The sequence below is a fragment of the Rhododendron vialii genome, chromosome 11a (assembly GCF_030253575.1).
Source record: "Rhododendron vialii isolate Sample 1 chromosome 11a, ASM3025357v1".
Classification (NCBI taxonomy): domain Eukaryota; kingdom Viridiplantae; phylum Streptophyta; class Magnoliopsida; order Ericales; family Ericaceae; genus Rhododendron; species Rhododendron vialii.
This window is the reverse complement of record NC_080567.1, coordinates 5,627,089-5,636,248: the sequence shown is the minus strand read 5'-3', so window position 1 is coordinate 5,636,248 and position 9,160 is coordinate 5,627,089.

Genomic DNA, 9,160 nt, shown 5'->3' with positions numbered 1-9,160 from the left:
ACTAAGTTGAAATGGTAGTTAGGTTTCACTAACTAATTGGTTGGAAACAAATTCTTCTAGCCAAGTAGGATTTCTAGCAAAGAAATACTCCCTCCATCCCATAATATTTGTCCAGTCCGCGAAACGAGGACTACAAAATAATGCATTTCTTTCGAGAAAAAATTTAAATTTTTTTCATAAGTTAAAAGAACTCGTCGAGTTCTAGTAAATTGTTGAATTTTTTTTCAACTTTTCTTACAAAAATAGTATTATTTTTACGTCTCCGTTTTGAGGACCGAACAAATATTATGGGACGGAGGGAGTATAACTTTAAGATTTTATTTTACTCACTAGGAAAATATACAAGTGCGCTCCTATAAGATACTTGTCTTTAGAAAAGGACTAGATTGTATGGTGCAAAAAGTTTTAATTTTATAAGCCTCAAATCTAATCATAACGGATTATTAAAGTTAAAAGAAAATTTTAAGATCAAATCCAAGTAATTAAAATAAAATTCAAATATTTAACGAAATTTTTATTTACCAAAGATCAGGGTCGTTACAAACTATCCCCCTTAAAATAATTTCATCCTCGAAATTGGTGTGTGACTACGGATCAAACATAGTCGCTATACTGGTCTTTGAATCATCGTCTATCCCCCTTAAAATAGAAGCAGGTCACCATCAATTACTAGCGTGATGTTGAGGTGATCATTTTCGTCATTTGTCAGTCATATGTTAGACACAGGTGGATATCGCCATCCCGTAACTTTCGTAGACTAGGTTGACGGCTATTCTCCCTCCTAGAGTGGCGATAGGTTTAAGAGCAATCTTAAGGGTTTAGTTTCTAGCCCTATATAGGTACGCAGTGATAAATAGTTTAGGATGAATCTTCCCATTCAAAGGATAGATTCTCAATGGGAAGAAGATGGGGAGTCAAAATATGCTTCATGGGTATTGGTACCTCTGAGTGTTGACCGGGCTCGGAATTTAGGATTTAAATTTATGATTGAACAGAGAGGGGTGATGTAAAGGAACGAAAGAAATGCCCCTGCAAGTCAAAAATGACTCTATTGGGTATTGTAGGCATGTTTTAAGCTAATCAGTGATCTAAATAAGATTCAAATACTTTGGCAACCTACAAAATTGTTTGGCACCACACGGCCATAGTCTAAAGGCTCCGGCAGGTCCTAGAAGTATTTCGAAGTAACACAACAGCGTTCCAGTCATCTCTTACAATCCTTTTCATGTTTGTTAATCGAATTAAGCCTCATCACTTGCTTAACAAGGCGGGGTTGAAGTTGCTTCAGCCGTCGAACAATTTGCCTCATTGTAGGCCTTTGATAGAGTTTCCACCGTAAACGCCAATGTCAAATGCGAAACTTCTACCTAATCATCATGCGGACCCATATCCCACAAACGTTTCCTTAGCACGTCCTTGTCGAATCAGCATGCTTCCCCACCTGACAATATTAAACCCGTTTCTAAAACTAGGAAACAATGGATCCACTCGAGCAGAATCACTCCATAATCGTAAAGCATAAGTACTCCATCCTCACTCGGGGGGGGGGGGGGGGGGGAATCGAACATCAGCAAGCAAGCCCTACGATATTCTAAAAGCTCGGATATTATTAGCAAAGGCACTTAAAGCACCTATGCAGTCAGGGAAAACTAGCCTTTGGAAAGGTTCATAAGGTTCATCTAGAGTTAGGAGAATGTAACTAAGTTGAAATGGTAGTTAGGTTTCACTAACTAATTGGTTGGAAACAAATTCTACTTGCCAAGTAGGATTTCTAGCAAAGAAATACTCCCTCCGTCCCATAATATTTGTCCAGTCCGCGAAACGAGGACTACAAAATAATGCATTTCTTTCGAGAAAAAATTTAAATTTTTTTCATAAGTTAAAAGAACTCGTCGAGTTCAAGTAAATTGTTGAATTTTTTTTCAACTTTTCTTACAAAAATAGTATTATTTTTACGTCTCCGTTTTGCGGACCGGACAAATATTATGGGACGGAGGGAGTATAACTTTAAGATTTTATTTTACTCACTAGGAAAATATACAAGTGCACTCCTATAAGATACTTGTCTTTAGAAAAGGACTAGATTGTATGGTGGAAAAAGTTTTAATTTTATAAGCCTCAAATCTAATCATAACGGATTATTAAAGTTAAAAGAAAATTTTAAGATCAAATCCAAGTAATTAAAATAAAATTCAAATATTTAACGAAATTTTTATTTACCAAAGATCAGGGTCGTTACAAACTATCCCCCTTAAAATAATTTCGTCCTCGAAATTGGTGTGTGACTACGGATCAAACATAGTCACTATACTGGTCTTTGAATCATCGTCTATCCCCCTTAAAATAGAAGCAGGTCACCATCAATTACTAGCGTGATGTTGAGGTGATCATTTTCGTCATTTGTCAGTCATATGTTAGACACAGGTGGATATCGCCATCCCGTAACTTTCGTAGACTAGGTTGACGGCTATTCTCCCTCCTAGAGTGGCGATAGGTTTAAGAGCAATCTTAAGGGTTTAGTTTCTAGCCCTATATAGGTACGCAGTGATAAATAGTTTAGGATGAATCTTCCCATTCAAAGGATAGATTCTCAATGGGAAGAAGATGGGGAGTCAAAATATGCTTCATGGGTATAGGTACCTCTGAGTGTTGACCGGGCTCGGAATTTAGGATTTAAATTTATGATTGAACAGAGAGGGGTGATGTCAAGGAACGAAAGAAACGCCCCTGCAAGTCAAAAATGACTCTATTGAGTATTATAGGCATGTTTTAAGCTAATCAGCGATCTAAACAAGATTCAAATACTTTGGCAACCTACAAAATGGTTTGGCACCACACAGCCACAGTTTAAAGGCTCCAGCAGGTCCTATAAGTATTTCGAAGTAGCACGACAGCGTTTCAGTCATCTCTTACAATCCTTTTCATGTTTGTTAATCGAATTAAGCCTCATCACTTGCTTAACAAGGCGGGGTTGAAGTTGCTTCAGCCGTCGAACAATTTGCCTCGTTGTACGCCTTTGATAGAGTTTCCACCATAAACGCCAACATCAAATGCAAAACTTCTACCAAATCATCATGCGGACCCATATCCCACAAACGTTTCCTTAGCACGTCCCTGTCGAATCAGCATGCTTCCCCACCTAACGATATTAAACCCATTTCTAAAACTTGGAAACAATGGATCCACTTGAGCAGAATCACTCCATAATCGTAAAGCATAAGTACTCCATCCTCACTCTCGGGGGGGGGGGGGAATCGAACATCAGCAAGCAAGCCCTATGATATTCTAAAAGCTCGAATATTATTAGCAAAGGCACTGAAAGCACCCATGCAGTCAGGGAAAATAAGCCATTGGCAGCGTCAACTTCAGGCAGTAATTTCAGAGGTACGACAATCCTGAAAATAATTTTCCAATCGTGGTCGTCCAAGATAACCCTAGGTGTTGGTTGAGATGGAAATGACTAATTTAAGTCGCCCTTAAGTAGCGCAAGCTATTGATAAGGAGTAGATGATGCCTGGTTGGTTTAAGGAAGGGTACCCATTTCCTAAGGAGATTAGGTTCAAACAAATTTGAAAGGGTTGTACTTCAAAGATCGTATCATGTGAGTGAAACTAGGAGTTTTTCCGTAATGATTTGGATATCATCAAGAGATGATCCAAAATTATTGATTACAGACGAAATGGAAAAGATATCAGTGATTGAATGGATCAATCATCAAATTCCAGTTATTGCGGATTGGCATTGCCGGTCATTATTGAAAGTGCCAATAAAAGTTGTATCGGAAAAGAAAATGGTCGTTATGATTCTCAAGGTTCAAAACTCAAGGGATCAATATCAAGGAGTTATGAAAAATTCGAGGGATAGTGAAAGGTCTTCTGGTAAGTGATAACGGTTAGGATCAGTAACACCATAGGGTTCACCGTTGAGTTGAATTGCTGGCCAACAAGGTTGGGCACAAAAGATACTCAAGATTATGCCACTCTTGTCAGTAAGTGTCGTAAGGAGTTAATATGGACAATTTCATTACTTGAAGCAACGAGGGCTTCCTTCCCAAGGATGTCGATTTCAAACAGAGATTTGAGAGAAGCAATGTAGTTAGGAAATGGTACAGATGTGACTAGCCGATTGATATATGCTTCCTACTAAGATTTAATTTGCAGAAGTAATTGTCGTTCCCTAACCCCAACGATTTCTTTGATCTAAGTGTTCTCGGTTTGCATTCAGTATAGGTGGTTAGCGTCTGCAGCCCTTGGACAGTTTCATGCCTCCCTTCGTCGGTTTATGATTCTAAGGATTCTTACGGTGTTAGAGGTTAGAATGGGAGTTCTAGGAGTAATGGTTGATCTTGTTGGCTTCAGACGTTGCGTTGGGGTGCACTTTTAACTTCGGCATCGATGTCGCCCTTGTTGCTTGCGGTGGCGGTCCTACCGTTGGTGCTGGTATCTTGACTTGCTCTCGTGGTTCTTTCTTTTTAGAGTTAGAATGGAGTTATTCTTAATCTAGTTTCTCAAGGGCTTGTAACTTGAGATCACAGGGTTCTTACTCCTAGTGAAAGGACTATGATGTGAGAAGAGACCATTGAGATTTTGAAACACGAATCAATTTTCGAAGCAGCAATGGAAAAAGGTGAGCAAATTCTTTCTTTGAATTTGGGCTATGGTTTCGGCTGCTAGGGCCTGGGGGGGGGGGGAGGGGGGGGAGTGGGGTTGGTGTTGAGAATGGCTATGTTAACTTGGTTAGATCTATTTTGCGTTAACTGAGCGAAAATTTTAAAGGGGGATTTAGTTTACTTACTAAACAAATTTCCTTTTGCAAATGTTTCATCACATAGTATGCAAAACAAATTTTCCATATATAGGGAAAAGTACAATAGAATGCATAGAGTTCTACTACAATGGTAAGTAGGGACACAAGATGAGATTTTCCTAATACAAGATATGACGAAACGATCCTACATACTCCTACTATGTGGTTCTACAGGTTATCAGGTTTTAATCTACACCGCTGCTACTCCACTCTAGGGTAGGACAATTTCTATAAATCTCCCTCAATCACTTCATGTAGTTCCAACTAATAGGTTGACTAGGTGGTTTATCTATGAGGAAAATTTTTAAACTTCAAATTTGTAACATTCTAAGACAAGGATTTATTAACTTCTAGAGAAAACTTTCGAGTTTCTAAGTTCCACATTCGATCCTTGATAAAAGTCATCATCCAACTGTTCGGGAATTCCCAACTCGGTGGTACTATCAATTTTCACACCTTGCTTCAACCCAGAGGTTGTTCCGTTAGAATTCCACCCAATTTAGGACGATAAACTTAAACTCATTTCACATTTGTGCAATGGTTGAACTATCTTATGGTCTACCCATACTACCCATGGCCGACGTTTTCAACCTAGAGCTCTTATGCCATATTGTAACACCCCGGATTTTGGGAACATTAAATAAACAAATTCATTGGAAACGTAAATAGAGTCTGGCTCGTTATTACATCATAACTCCCATAAGAGTACATTTATTACACAAAGGGAGGGAAACTAGGGTTCCTATCTATGGCTCCGCCTGCTCTTCCATCCTAGCCAGCTCCTCGGTCCCGAAAGCCTCCAAGGTGTACAGCTCACCCAAATCATCTACAAAGTCTGACATATTATACCAGCGTCGCCACTAGTATAATATGTCAGGGTCACCAAAGGTAACACCATGAGCTATGAGAGCTCAGCAGAATAATTCCATACCCGCTAACCCATAAATTACAAACAATAAGTCATAGAAATAATATGCCAATCAGAAATTTCAAATAGCACATGCATACTTAACAATGACACATCCACACCCGCTATTCAACTAACGTTGGTGTCTGTGATATCTGTATTTCTCCTACGTGACTCATCGTAGACTGTGTCTCATTTTCATTGACCAAATCAACAATTCGATCAAAACATTTTTACACACCCAACCTCGGTTCCGCCGCTCCACGTTCCTGAGTATCCTCACAATGGTTCCGCCGTTCCGAGTTCCCATTGGCACAACACACACACACAAAAACATTTGTGGTATCAAAAATATTTTTCAAAATCATTTTTACACACCCAACCTCGGTTCCGCCCCTCCGGGTTCCCGAGTATCCTCATAATGGTTCCGTCGTTCCGGATTCCCATTGGAACACAAAAACAATTGCATTGGCTCCTCTTCGCAGATAACCAAACTACAATAAAACCTCGGTTCCGCCGTTCTGGGTTCCCGAGTATCCCCACAATGGTTCTGCCATCCCGGGTTCCCATTGGGTTTTCAAAAATCGTTTTACACACTAAACCTCAGTTCTGCCATTTCGGTTTCCCGAGTGTCCTCACAATGGTTCCGTTGTCCCGGGTTCCCATTGGCACACAAAATTTAGCATTGGCTCCTCTCCACGGATAACCAAACCACACACCACACAATGGGCTACCACGTCCGGCCACATTGCGATTTTCAAAACATTTTCTTTTTTTAAAACACACCTTTCATTAACAACATCCTAAATGTCATGTTTCTATTTTCTCGATTTCTGTGTCTCGTTTTCATGCAAAGACTCCGCGGCAGGACTTTTCACGCAAGTACACTGTAACATAAATCATTCATTGTAATCTTGAAACTAATCTAGCAAGATCATCCAACTCTATGTTGCTTTTTCATGCTCATATTATCCCTAAGTTCACGAAGCATATTTACACAACTTAAAGCATAGTGTCACATGGACAGACACCTTTGGGGTGGAAAACCACTTATGCTTCATCACACATCAAGGCAAGTAATCCTAATAATCATGTATACATGCTCATAACCATCCTAAGATCAAAATACAAATACAACCTAGCAATCGATCATTTCTTATATTTCAAAATCCGTTCTTTCTTCCTTTTTGGGAAGTTCAAAACAACATATGTTTTTCCAGAAAATAAAGTCAAGTTATTCAACTTATTCATATTTCTCTTTGAACCTTTAGTAAAACACTTTACTAGTTGTCATGCATTTCAAACAATACAAGCAATGTATAATTTTACTTTTATACTTAGAGATAGCACGTACGGGACTTTACCGTTCTTCTTGGCGGTAGGTACAGCTACAGAAAAAATACGTCGGCTATCGAACGGAGTGACTTCCTACTGTAAGCTTACGGTAGTTTCGAAAGAGAAAAGATGAGACTTTCTTTTTCTCTCGAAACTAATTCTTGGCTAAGCTACTAAACTCTTTAGATCGATAAGGTGGTTGAGTGGTGGTTTGGTGGCGGCCTTGGATGAGTTTCTTGAAGAACTCAAGAACACCAAGAACAAGAAAAAACAAGAACAAACACAAAGATTTCTAGAGAGAGAAGTTGAAAGATTTGAAGGTGTGAGTTCAAGGCAAGAGTGGGTTGCTATTTATAGGAAAATTGGGCTCCCTCTCTCCCTCTCTTGGCCGGCTCTCTCTCTCTCTCTCTCTCTCTCTCTCTCTCTCTCTCTCTCTCTCTCTCTCTCTCTCTCATTTTTTTGTTTCATTATTATGTCAAATCAAGCCTTTTAAGCATGCCAAAGCCTTGACTACTAAACTTTTTAGACCAAGAGGGTGTTCGAGTGGTGGTTTGGTGGCAGCCTTGGATGAGTTTCTTGAAGAACTCAAGAACACCAAGAACAAGAAAGAACAAGAACAAACACAAAGATTTCTAGAGAGAGAAGTTGGAAGATTTGAAGGTGTGAGTTCAAGGCAAGAGTGGGGTGCTATTTATAGAAAAATTGGGCTCCCTCTCTCCCTCTCTTGGCCAACTATCTCTCTCTCTCTCTCTCTCTCTCATTTTTTTGTTTCATTGTTATGTCAAATAAAGCCTTTTAAGCATGCCAAAGCCTTGTCAATCCATTCTAGGTGTCAGGCTAAGTAATCATGGAGATTTTCTAAGGCTTAAAGGCAATCCTAGTTGATTATACTCTAGATTGAAAGACCCGGGAGGCCCGCTATTGGTCCGTCGTCGGCGTTTTGGTTTTGGCGGTTGGCGTTCAAAGCGGCTATGAATGCTTGCATGATTTGGGTTAGGTCAGGGTTAGGGTTAGAGGATCCTCCGTTATCGTATCCTAATCCGTGACGCATATTCACCATCTACGAGGGGAAATCAAAAGGGGAGGTTTTAGTCTACTTAAACAATTTTTCTTTTGCATATGGTGTTTCTTCCTAAAGTCAAAAGTGTTTTATCAAGTAGTATGCAACAGTACTCTTTAAATAAGCAAGATTTTCATAGATAAGCAGAAAGATACAATCATAAGCATAGAGTTCCACTATAATGGCACATAGGGACCTAAGATAAGATTTTTCCTAATACAAGTTGAAACGATCCTACATACTCCTACTACATGGTCCTAAAGGTTGTCAGGCTTTATTCTACGATGTTGCTACTCCACCCTAGAGTAGAAAAATTCCATAAATCTCCCTCAATCACTTCATGTAGTTCCAATTAATAGGTTGACTAGGTGGTTTATCTATAAGGAAAATTTTTAAACTTCAAATTTGTAATATTCTAACACAAGGATTTATTAACTTCTAGAGAAATCTTTCGGGTTTCTAAGTTCCACATTCGATCATTGATTTAAGTCATCATCCAATTGTTCGGGAATTCTCAGCTCAATGGTACTGCCAATTTCCACACCTTGCTTCAACTCGGAGGTTGTTCCATCAGAATTCCACCCAATTTGGGATGGTAAACTTAAACTCATTTCACGTTTGTGTGCAATGGTCAAACTATCTTATGGTCTACCCCATACTACCCATGGCCGAGGTTTTGAACCTAGAGCTTTGATACCATGTTGTAACGCCCTGAATTTTGGGAACGTTAAATAGACAATTTTATTAAAAATCTAAATAGAGTCTGGCTCGTTATTACAGCATAACTCCCATAAGAGTACATTTGCTACACAAAGGGAGGGAAACTAGGGTTCCTATCTACAGCTCCGCTTGCTCTTCCATCCTAGCCAGCTCCGAAAGCCTCCAAGGTGTATAGCTCACCCTGATCATCTAAAAAGTCTGACACATTATACCAGCATCGCCACCAGTATAATATGTCAGGGTCACCAAAGGTAACACCATAAGCTACGAGAGCTCAGCAGAATAATCTCATACTCGCTAACCCATAGATTACAAACAATAGGTCATAGAAT